The sequence below is a fragment of the Maniola hyperantus genome, chromosome 13, assembly GCF_902806685.2.
Source record: "Maniola hyperantus chromosome 13, iAphHyp1.2, whole genome shotgun sequence".
NCBI lineage: Eukaryota > Metazoa > Arthropoda > Insecta > Lepidoptera > Nymphalidae > Maniola > Maniola hyperantus.
Genome location: NC_048548.1, coordinates 12,661,915 through 12,672,517, shown reverse-complemented (window position 1 = coordinate 12,672,517; position 10,603 = coordinate 12,661,915).

The window sequence follows — 10,603 nt, the reverse complement described above, 5'->3', positions numbered from 1 at the left end:
GAGTACGCAGCAGAAAGTAATGTACATCGGCCTTTAGAATAACATTTCGGCTTTGCAGCGCGTTGTCTCTGTCGCTCATACCTATATGACGGTATGTCGGTCTCAACGACAGAGACAATGCTCTATAAATGTCCTATCTCCTTCTAAAGGTCGATGTACATTACTTTCGGTCGCGTACTGTACCTAGTTTGATCGAATTTCCGTAGGCCTAAGCAACTTTATAATAAGTAAGTACTTTCTTAGGCCTAAGCAACTTTAGACTAGGTACTTTCTTGTTTTTTATGCAGCCTGCTCTCGATTATTATCAAATTCGTTCGGTTATAAACGAGTATTTCTACGAACTTATATTATTATGTTGCTTGAACTTAAAACTAAGTTAAAACTTTAAAGTGCGGAAAGCCTGACTCTTGATCGAATTTCCGCAACTTACTAAGTACGAAATGCCCCCTAGAAAACTATACCTAAGTTTAAATTTTGAAAAAAAAAAATCTTCAGGTAAGCCGTAAGTTAGGTACAGCTCCTAAACAAAAAGAGACGCGAATTATTTTTTTAAATTCTCGAGTTAAAATATCTCGTTTTAAAATAATTATCGATGTTTCATAGACAATTTTTCGGGGAAGAAATTACCGTATAATAAATAATGACCGCTAAAGTTGTAAGCCTACGGAACCTGCCGGTTCTGACTTCTGACACGCACAGGTCTGTTTTTTCTAATTTTGATTTTTGAGTCGGTACGGAATATTAAAAACTGATATTCTTAAACCGGAGAGTAAAAACATATATTATCTTTATCAGTATTCTTTTTCTTAATTGAGTTTCCATCGGACAGACGTCGCTGCAGACAGATTAATTAGCCATTAAACTTCTTACAAACTTTCGCAGGACTTACCAGAAAGTAAGTTCCTTATGAATACCAATTTATTGTTATAAATCCTTCAGCCATCGCGAACCTTATCTCTTTGGCTTTAGGGTTTATTATCGGCAGTGCTAAAGGTAAAGATAAATATGTAAAATAAAATATAAGGCGGGCCGCACGTTGACTTTTAACGATTCTTGCGCATAAAGAAGGAAAGAAAGAAAGAAAGAAAAACGTTTACTTGTAAGTTTGTAAGGAAAACATCGTGAGGACACCTGCATGACTGAGAATTCTCCATGTTCTCAATGGTGTGTGAAGTCTGCCAATTCGCACTGGGCCAGCGTGGCAGACTGTGGCCTAAACCCTTCTTACTCTGAGAGGAGACCCGTGTTCAGTGGCCGGTAATGGGTAAATCGTGATGATGATTAGCACGAACTTGCAATGATCAAATGAATCCGCAAACGCTTTTCAAGACTTCAGTATTCACATTCTGTACGCTTAGTACGAGATTTTATATCTCACCAACGTTGATAGTATTCGAGTGTCGAACACCTTCCGCATTATAGTATACTGGATCTTAACTGCCTTCTTTTAAAGCTCAAGTTTGTTTACACATCTACAGCCAGCGCTCCAAGCGGAAACGATGCGAAATTAAAATCAGTGGCATTGAATTTTTGACTTCAATTCAAGGCTCTTTAGGTCCATTTTAATTTGACGGTATTGTGTTTCGACTCTCGAGTTCTAGCAACGTTTGGTGAGACGTAAAATCTTAGCGTGCTGTTATGAAGACGCCATACACGACGACCTCCCTGGCGCAGTGGTGAGCGCTGGGGTCTTAATAGTGGGAGGTCCCGGGTTCGATTCCTGGCAGGGGTTTGGAATTTTATAATTTCTAAATTTCTGGTCTGGTCTGGTGGGAGGCTTCGGCCGTGGCTAGTTACCACCCTACCGGCAAAGCCGTGCCGCCAAGCGATTTAGCGTTCCGGTACGATGCCGTGTAGAAACCAAAGGGGTATGGGTTTAATAAAAACTGCCATACCCCTTCCAGGTTAGCCCGCTATCATCTTAGACTGCATCATCACTTACCACCAGGTGAGATTGCAGTCAAGGGCTAACTTGTACCTGAAAAAAAAAAAAAAAAAAAAAAAACAGCTTCTACTTGGACCACACGAAAGTAATCAATGTGTGGGCAGTCTAAACGTTGAGTGACCTCCGTTCAGGAATCGGTTGAGTTGGGCGGTATCAGTTAATTAGTTGGGAAAAGTGGCAATCGCTTTCATTATGAAATTTATATAGAAATCATTGACTTCTTCATTTTCTGTTTCAAAAGGTTGAGAGAGTTCTTCGATCTATATTCCTGAAATGAAAATTAAAGGAAAATTAAGTAATTGATACACCTAATTCTAATCTTAATTCTTATAAATGTGAAAGTTCGGATGTTTGGATGTTTGTTACTCAATCACGCAAAAACTACTGGACGGATTTGGCTGAAATTTGGAATGGAGATAGGTTACACCCTGGATTAACACATAGGTTACTTTTTATCCCAGAAAATCAAAGAGTTCCCGCGGGATTTTTAAAAATGTAATACCACGCGGACGATGTCGCGGGCATCAGCTAGTAATTATATAAGTAGGTAGGTATAATAGCTTAAACCATTTATGGGTCTAGTTTGAGATTTTGCATATAGAACTAATATTAGAAATGCCAAAGGGTGTCTGTCTGTCTGATACTTTTTCACGGCCAATCCTTTAATCGATTGGTACAGAGATAGTTTTGCATCCCGGAGTCGGTCATAGCCTAATTTTTATCGCGAGGAATCAAAAACTTCCCATGGGATTTTAAAAATGAAAGTAGGTATATATGCGACATTATAAATGCGAAAGTGTGTTTGTTTGTTGGTTTGTCCTTCAATCAGGTCGCAACAGAGCAATGGATTGACGTGATTTTTTGCATGGGTTAAAAGGACCTGGAGAGTACCATAGACTACTTTTTATCCCGGAAAATGAAAGAGTTCCCACGGGATTTTTAAAAACTTATATCCACGCGGACGAAGTCGCGGGCGTCAGCTAGTGTTACAATAATTGTAACTTTAAAAACAAAATAATAATATTATATGTATATCATTTACAGGAATAAACATTTTGAGAACTCTGTTAGATTTAATTATAACACATGGTTTTATGGGCCTTGAAGGCCCAAAAGTTTGGTAATTTGGCTAAACTAATACAGACGAATTGGCTTGATATAATAATAATATACATTGTACAGAAACAAAATATATTTTATTTTAATTAGATTAGTAAAACAATAAGTTTGACCACGGCCAGCGTTTTAATTATGAAATTGTTTCAAGACAGCAACTGCTACAGAGTCAGACTGCTTTATGATTCAATTTTATTAAATTGTAGGTTAAATTAAATTCTTCTATGAGTAATACTGAATTCCCTATTTATTCCTTTATGAGCTTTTAAAAAGTGATGTGTACTTATATTATCAATCTCCTATTGAAGTTAGACGTCGCGTCACGTCGCGTCGGCCACTTCGGAGTCCGGAGTTCCGAACGGTCTGATCTGAGGTTCCCGGGCATTTAAAATGATTCATAACCGATAAAAAAAATTAGCTCATTTTTGAGCAATTTTGACCCCTTGTATTTTGTTAACCCCTGCATGTATTCAAAAACGTATTTATCGTAGGTACGGTACATACCTCCTAGATTTTCTATTTTATTGGTGCGCTCTTGGAAAGGCATAGGTCCAGTAAACAGGCTAATGGATTGGACTGTAATAATATGTTTGTCTTTGATTCAAAGTATACTCTTTAAATGAAAGATTTTGACAATGACTATAGTGCCAAAGCACACGTGTTTAAACATGATTCATCATTATAATTAGGTAGTAGGTATTGTGTTGTGGTATTATGACACACGAGTAGATATATAGCAGAGGGGAAGCTTCATACTAGCGGCTGGCTGTAGGTTCACTCACTCTAGCGCAGTTCACGCACACCACGACATGTCACGGACGCTCCGTTTTCCGTCAAACTGGGCGCACGGAGCGTCCGTGGCACGTCGTGGTGTGCGTGAGCTAGTGTGAAGTTTCCCCTCTGGTCTATAATATCTACTCGTGTGATTATGATTCATCAATAAAATTCTCCACTTACCGCCTGATCATGATAGCATACACTTGAAATAACTGAAGTCCTAAACAATATGAAGCACAATAGCTGTTCTACTCTTTGCCTAGTAAGTTTCCTTCATTAGTAGGAAATGGGAATGAAAAATTTGGAAATAACGTTGCGAAATATAGCAATCTTACAAAATTTGCGTTGTCCTTGAAGTAATGCGTTAGCAATTTTGAATGTTGTGAAAATTGTAGATTGTTTTTGTTTTTTTTCGAAACAATTTTTTTTTCGAAATCAGTTAAGAATCTGATCCACCGTTAATTCACCGTGAGATAACCCCACACGCCTGAGAATTCTCGATAAAGTAGGTAGTTCTTCACAAAGGTCCAATCCGCACTGGGCCAGTGTAGAAGACTAAAACCCTTCTCATTCTGGGAGAAGTGACCCATGCTCAGTAATGGACCAGCGATGAGTTGATCATGATGATGATGAAGAAAAAATCCAATATAGGTATATTGTATAGGCACATTTTCCTCTTTGTTACATATTATTTCATCATCACGATCAATCCATCGCCGCGCCGGCTCACTACAGAGCACGGGTCTCCTCTCAGAATGAGAAGGATTTTGGCCGTAGTCTACCACGCTGGCCATGTGTGAACTTCACACACCTTTGAGAACATTATTGAGAACACTCAGGCATGTTTTCCTTCACCGTTTTATTTAGTATCGCATATTATTTAGTATGCAGGAATCCAGAATCAGTGTTTGCAATTTCACCTTATTTCCACATGGCAGTGTGTACACACAGTAGCTAGGTACTGACAGCCGAGGCAAAGCCCAGTCATGCTGACAACCAACCTTGCAGTACACCGTTTACACTAACACGCCGCTGAGCAGAGTTACCTAATCGATCACTTTTCGGCTCAATGATCAATTTTGGCTGTGTTGTTATGTATTTCACTATTACCTATACTTAGGTTTCCTGTGATACGTCTTTTCTTTCTTTTTATCAAATTAAGTCTGCTGTGGGCGGTCCTTTGCACTAGTGTACCAGGCTGTCAGCCAGCAGGGAGAAGTGGTGAATGCTCGTGAGGCGTATAACTTCTACCCTCAAAGACGTTGCTTTGTGATGACCACGACCGCTCTGCCAAGAGTGCTATGACGAAGAAGAAAGAATGATACATCATCATCATCATCATGATCAACCCATCACCGGCTCACTACAGAGCGCGGGTCTCCTCTCAGAGTGAGAAGGGTTTTGGCCATAGTCTACCACGCTGGCCATGTGCGGTTTGGTAGACTTCACACACCTTTGAAAACATTATAGAGAACTCTCAGGCATGCAGGTTTCCTCACGATGTTTTCCTTCACCGTTAAAGCAAGTGATATTTAATTAATTAAAACGCACATAATTCCGAAAAGTTAGAGGTGCGTGCCGGGGATCGTACGTCCGACCTGCGATTAAAAGGCAGACGTCCTAACCACTAGGCTATCACTGGGTCTAAGACTGCTTCTATCACTGAAGAATGTTACACAAACCGATAATCACAGACTGGCAGTCAGACGTAACTATTCGAAATTCGAAATTATTCGAAATTAACATAACATATAACATATATCTTTATTTGCAAAAAAGGTTTGACACATAAGACTTTGACCACTGGCTCCCAAAGAAGTATAAACTGTGTCATGGGAGCCAGTGCCTTCCCTGTTACATAAGCTTTTTTTAATTTACAATACAATTATTGAGTATCTAACTATTACTTAATAATAAAATCTAAATTAAACAATAAAATAAGATAAATAAGTAAAATAAAATAGAATAAAATAAAAATTCACATGGCGTGTATGCATATGTGTGTGGGTGTATGATTTTGTGGGTGTGTGGGTGTGTGTGTGTGTGTGGGTGTGTGTGTGTGTGTGTGGGTGTGTGTAAGTATGTGGCCCCGATTCTCTAGTCTCTCTCTAAACTAAATTTAGAGCATCTGCATCCTTTTCTTTTTACTAATGCTAAAAAAGGAACGGAACATGACTTTCACATTTAAAGACTCTAAATTTTAGTGCACAATACAAATTTAAACAGTAGGTTCGCGAGTGCGTGCTAAAATCATGGGTTTTACCATCTAAAAATTAAATTTAGAAATGTCAAACTGCTTCTGTCCTTTTCATATTACAATAGTAAGAAGAGGGTGCGAATACTCTAAAATTAGGTTGTGCTTAGAATCGGTGATGTGTATATTATTTTTACGTAGAAATGTGGTGTGCGCTTAAAAGTTCTTCAATACTCACATAACTAAGGTTCTTGAGGTAGGAAATTATTTTTGTTTTTGCCGAGTAGTTGTTAATATTATTAATTGTGGTTTTCCTATCAATCGCTTTATATAATAAAGGTGCTAAGAATTATAGGGTCCTCGTTTTATTACGGATCCTTAAATTGGTGTTGCCTGTTTTCTTGTAAATCCAATATAAATCAACCCTTTTTGCCCATTGTCTATGTCGCTGGCGCTACTTGCTCAGTGAAATATTTAATAGGAAATTCGGATTCGCAAAATTCGCTGAAACAATAAATCTTATAACAAGAACGACATCGAGTCCTGTCGTTTGAGACGGGAAAAGCAATTTCTTGTCCTATTATAAATCATCTGAAAATTTAATAAACCTCTCCACTGGATAAATAAGCTCATGATCCGAAAATTAGAGCGGGTAGCTTAGACGTTCATTAAAGAAATAATTTTAAATCTTGAATTATTTTGACGGCCCTGGCGCACACTAAGTCCGAAAAGTTAGAGACACATGCCAGCTGTTTCGAACCCCGGACCCCAGAACTGGAAGGCCAACGTCTTAAGTTATCACTGCTAATTCATATATGCATATATGTAATATGTACATATGTTTTTTGTATAATATATAGATATAGCGTTAACTCCTGAAAGGCCGGCAACGCATAGGTGGTTCCTCTGGTACTGCAAATGTTCATGGGAGGGTTCACTTAACATCAGTACCCGTAGTATAAGATTTTACGTCTCACCAAACGTTGCTAGAATTCGAGAATCGAAACAAAATAACATCAAAGTAAAATGGACCTAAACAGCCTTGAATTGAAGTCAAAAATTCAATGCCACTGATTTTAATTTCGCAACGTTTCCGCTTGGAGCGCTGGCTGTATGTGTAGACAAACTTGAGCTTTAAAACAAGGCGTTTAAGATCCAGTTTACTACAACGTGGAATTGTTTCGACTCTCGAATTCTAGCAACGTTTGGTGAGACGTAAAATCTTGTACTACGGGTACAGGTGACCCGCCTGCACGTTTGGTCGCCATTTTTATTTAGAAAAAATGAAGCGCCGGGTGCATAAGTACAGACGGAGTGAAATGGAGCAGACTTCAAGCAGGAAAATCAAAGATCTTACGCGGTATTTTTAAAAACTTAAATCCACGTGAAGTTACGGCTATCAGCGCTTATTCCATTATATTGTTGTAAAGGTATTTCCTTGTAAGTTATCTCTTGTTCAAGTAATAACTTAATAAGCTCCATCATCCGTGAAACTTAACGGGTTAACAAAACGGCTCAATCGGCTCACTGGGCCGGGTATAATCGATTACCGAGGTCGATCGAACCGGGGTCTGCTCAGGTAGGTTTCTGTGCCGATTAACACTTAAAATAAACAGCACGGGTCACCGCTCTGATAACCTTGGAGTGTAAGATACCTGAGAGAACTGGTTCACATTCGATCGGATCCGACGTATTTATCGTCCCGATATGTGTGTTAAATCATAAATGTGTTCAAATAACACTGTAGCGGTCTCCACGTACAAACACTAGATAAGTAGGTAGTAGGTACCTAATGAGACTCGAACTCTCGAAGGATTCCACATCAAATAGGTACAAATACAAAATACAAATACAAATTTCTTTATTGCGAATCTGGGTAAACAGTGGAGATGTTACAAAAAACAAAAAGGTGCAGCCAAATTCTGCCTATTAGCATGCAATATGTTATGATATATACCTAACAACGTGTACATAGTTTTGATAAAATTAGCCAAATTAATTACTTGGTCACAAAAGAATAAAAAACAAGATAGTATTTAATACAAAATATGTCAAAAGGTAACCATCAATACAACCTAAAGAAAAAAATGTCATCTTAGATATTCGTCAACACTATAAAAAATGTTTTTGTTCTTTTTAAGGCTTTCTATTTTATTTATATTTACAAGTTCTCTTATTTCCAAAGGTAGTTTGTTTACAATTTATTTTTATTAAAGGTACACTTCACCCATACACTACTTTATTATTAGTTAGCAAGTTTTCATTTGCTAAATCGTAACAAGGTTCTTCGATGAAATGATAAACATAACTAAACCACATACATGTGGGGCATCTGCTCCAACGGCACGGAGGCGGTTGGGTGCGGCCGCTCGGAGACGTTCAGGAACTGCGCCGACGATGTGAGCATCATCACTAAACCACAGAATATATTATAATAGTCTAAACGTTTATTTCTTTTGAACACTACTACCTAAGTACCTACCTACCTAGGTACCTACTTATAATTATTTATCGTGATTTTATTTTGTTTACTATTTTACAATTTAACTTTTCGCTTTATTAGGTAACTGGCTTATGCTCGCGACTTTGTCCGCGTGCACTACACAAATTTCAAACCCCCATTACACCCCCTTAGGGGTTGAATTTTCAAAAATCCTTTCTTAGGGGATGCCTACGTCATAATAGCTGCCTGCATGCCAAATTTCAGCCCGCTCCGTCCAGTAGTTTGAGCTGTGTGTTGGTAGATCAGTCAGTCAGTCAGTCAATCAGTCAGTCATTCAGTCAGTCAGTCAGTCAGTCTATAAACATCCACAATTATTTTCGCGATAAGTAGATACCTACTACCCTATTATGTTAACCCGGCGCCTTTAACCGACGGTTGAGCTATTGAGGCTCTTAATGTAGTTCTTCTTATGTAGTTCTAAAATAATATTTCTGCGCAGGTACATCGGTGTAACTTATAAATAGTTATAAAAGTGGTCGTACTGTAACTTTGGACTTTCCGAAAGCACATGAATATAGGTACATTTAGTATAGGTACAGTGTGTAACCAGAACGCTAGCAAAAACTTAGTGTTACTATGTTATACTACCTAAACACAATCCAATACCACATTGTGTAGTTTTAGTGATTTAGTATTTTTCGAACACGCAATGTATAGCGTGCAAAACTCGGGTCAATGCTTCACCTACGACGCGGCATTGACTCCGACTTATCACATTAACAATTATTAACAACATTCGTTGACCTCTAAGTCTAGCGTCAGTCCGATGTTTTATTTGCAATATATCGTGAGCTCTTACAAAATTATAGGTTTTTTTAAATTCTTTTTATCGTTTTTTTGTGGTATCATATCAGTAATCATCAGTACTACCAGAACGCTGGCGAAACCCTATAGGTCCATTTAGCAATATATAAGGGAATTTATCACTCCGCAAATCCGCGCCCGTCTCGCGTCGGGGTCCGTGACGTGGAATTAATTAATTTGCGAAGCGCGCTAATGAAGTCCCATTGTTGCTCCATTTATCACTAAGCGAAGCATGCCCGTACGGAGACATTTGCAAATTGAGATGTACTTACCTACATATCATCATCATGATCATCATCATCATCATCATCATCATAAAAGAAAATGTGCATTTTCTATTCTACGAAGATATGATCAAGGTAAGAAAATTATGTGCCTAATAATATTTTGAAGAGATTTTTAGGGTCTCTGAGAATCTCTCTATACTTGTCTTTTTTCTGCTTTTATTTTCATCATCATCATCAACCGATAGACATCCACACCTGGACATAAGTCTCTTGTAGGGACTTCCACGCGCCACGGTCTTGCGCCGCCCGATTCCAGCGGCTCCCTGCGACTCGTCTGATGTCGTCCGTCCACCTAGCGGGGGTCTTCCAACGATACGTCTTCCGGTGCGAGGTCGCCATTCCAACACCTTGAGACCCCAACGTCTATTGTTTTTACGAACTATGTGATCGATGAAGAGAGCTAAGCTTGGGGTTTCTTTTCTTCAGGAAACGCCATAAATTTTATTTTTATTTATTTGGGATAGCAAACAATTACACATTATGTATTAAAACTATGACTTAAATCTAGCAAACTAAATTGGCAAATATTTAATCAACTACACTATTCACAGCTTAGCAATAGAACAAGGGCGACACAATATCTAAGATGACATTTTTTCCTTTAGTGTGTATTGATGGTTACCTTTTGACATATTTTGTATTAAGTACTATCTTGTTTTTTTATTCTTTTGTGACTAAGTATTTTTGGCTAATTTTATCAAAACTATGTACACGTTGATAGGAATATCATATTGCATGCTAATAGGAAGTATTTGGCTGTACCTTTTTGTTTTTGTAACATCTCCACTGTTTACCCAGATTCGCAATAAAGAAATTTGTATTTGTATTTGTATTTGTATTTGTATTTGAATAATTAATGATTAAACGAACTTACCTGTAAGTGAAGTTCTATCATAATTATACGAAGGCTTCGTACGAAGAGATTATATTATAGACTAGGTAACTTGCTTACGAAAGTCTACGAAGAAATGAATACA